The sequence below is a fragment of the Engraulis encrasicolus genome, chromosome 10 (genome assembly GCF_034702125.1).
Source record: "Engraulis encrasicolus isolate BLACKSEA-1 chromosome 10, IST_EnEncr_1.0, whole genome shotgun sequence".
Taxonomy (NCBI): domain Eukaryota; kingdom Metazoa; phylum Chordata; class Actinopteri; order Clupeiformes; family Engraulidae; genus Engraulis; species Engraulis encrasicolus.
Genome location: NC_085866.1, coordinates 37479313 through 37481812, shown reverse-complemented (window position 1 = coordinate 37481812; position 2500 = coordinate 37479313). Strand labels below are relative to the sequence as shown.

General features: G+C 46.2%; 1 protein-coding gene across 15 annotated transcripts in view; it reads right to left on the bottom strand.

The window, feature by feature from the left end:
• Window positions 1-2500, bottom strand: part of LOC134457044 (membrane-associated guanylate kinase, WW and PDZ domain-containing protein 1-like) — a 230339-nt gene that overhangs the window by 68643 nt on the left and 159196 nt on the right. The gene's annotated exons all lie outside the window — the stretch shown is intronic.

Sequence of the window (2500 nt, the reverse complement as noted above, 5' to 3'; positions counted from 1 at the left end):
TACCTACTGGCTGGATGTCTACTGCTATTCAACGGCGTCTGGGGAAAAATAGGTCCGCCAAATGCTAAACAACAGTTAGAAGGCATATTTCACCGCAATTTTCGGGTCAATTTATCGCTGTCTACCACTGACCACACGGTGAGTTCCATGTCTTCTCAAACAAAAGTTTAATGCCATTTTATAATCGATTGCTTGAGTGCTCTATGGAGTCAATGTAAAGGTGGGGGGGCTGCAGTCTTGGATACCCAAATGCTCCGTTCAGCACCAAATGTCAAAATTGTGATGAGAACATCTCTACTTCACCCCAGAAGTCACACAAACAGGGCTTAATGTCTAAAATAGCGAACTACCACTTTAACTCTGCCTTGCACAAACACAGATACCTGATGTTTTATCTGGCAGTTTATCCATCCAGTTCGTTTTCTATTCTTAAAGCCTAGGGGATGATGAATATGTCATTCTTAATAAAATGTGTTCCAAATTAAATAAATGACAGAGTGAGAGGGGTGTGTGACTGTGAAGAAGGCGGATTTGCGTGTGTGTGCTGTGCTGTGCTGTGTTGTGTGTGTGTGTGTTGTGTGTGTGTGTGTGTGTGTGTGTGTGTGTGTGTGTGTGTGTGTGTGTGCGTGTGTACTGTGCTTGTGTTTATGTGTTGTCGTGTGTGTCCGCGCATGCACATATGTGTGTGTTCTCCAATGCCTAGTGTGTGGCCCAGTGTGCGAAACACTCTGGAAAACCTTGAGGAAAGAAAACTCATCATTCAGTATCTCAACCCACATCTTTTCTTTTCTATCCATCCTGCCTTTCTCATCCACCTCTTCCTCACTCTATCTCCTTTCTTTAACTCTCTAACTCTCATCCTCTTTCTACCTCTTCCTCCTTCTCGTTTTCTCTCTATCCTCTCTCATTTTCTCCCCCCCCCTCTCTCTCTCTCTCTCTCTCTCTCTCTCTCTCTCATCAACCCCTCTGTCATTCTTTCTACCTCCATAGCTCTCCTTTTCCCTCTCCACCTCATTCTCCTCCTCATACACCACTCTATTGCTCTTCTTTGATAGAGGCTCCACTCTCCAAATGAATCCCATGACTGTTGACTGTTCGCTGGCTCTTTCAATTACCAACAGATTTGGTAAGAAAGACACACACACACACGAACAAACGCCCACGCACACACACATACACATAAACACACATAATGCGCGCAAACAGGCACACACAAGTGCACACATACACACATGCACGCATACACAGACACAGACCCACAGGCCTACGCACACACACACACACACACACACACACACACACACACACACACACACACACACACACACACACACACACACACACACACACACACACACACACACACACACACACACACACACACACACACACACACACACACACACACACACACAAACACACACACACACACACACACACACACACACACACACACACACACACACACACACACACACACACACACACAGGCTATAGAGAGTTGTCTGAATAGGCTTGACGCCTGTGTGTCTTTCAGAGTGTCTCGTGGCGAAGGCCACAGCACTCCCACACACTCTACTACTCAGTCTCCGCCTGGCCTGTGGAGGCGAGGCCAGGAGAGTTGGGGGCCACTCAAAGACCTCCACTACTCTATAGACAAAATGGACCCTCTTCAAATGGAAGACATGCACACACACACACACACAGGCACACTCACACAGACACTGACACACGAGCACACACACGTACACACACGCAGGCACAGATGTGTGCACACACACAGGCACACACGGACACACAGAAACACAGACTTGCGCACATTGTCGCAGCCTACAGGTTTTTATCAAATTCCGAGAAAACGCGTTCTTTGGCAAACACTGTGCACACTGTACACTTTGCCACCCCCTCAGAAGACCCACTTCCATACATGCTGTGAACATCCGAGTTAGCGTAGCTACACCACCAATCAAGCGTCTTAACAGCCAGCTCTCTCTGAAGGTTAGTCATTGCTGTTTGTCAAAGAAACACAGCTTGAAGCCCTTGACAGGTATAAAAATAACACACAAGGCACTTCTGAGAAACAACGTGCGCAATTTAATTTCACAATTTCACTTAAAAGCGACTGACCACTGAGGTTGCCGATTTCTTTAAAAAAAAAACTAAACAAAAGCATCTCTTCCGTACATGCTGTGAACCGTAGCAAGGCCACCGACCGAGTGGCTAAACGGGCATAGCAAGGGGCAGGCAGTGCACTCATCACAGCAGAGCAGACCAATTAGCAGTGATTCAATTCAATGTGCGTCTATGCAGTACATGCTCAGGAATGACAGTGACACCCGAAACTGTAGGCATTTCATTCACAATGAATTTTGCAGTGTTAACTGAACACTCAGAGGGTGTCGAGTTAACGCTGCATTTATCACTGTGTACGAACATTACCAGCAATGTGCATCTCAACAAAACATGTCTCTATATACCGGTATGTGATGAGTATAAAAAA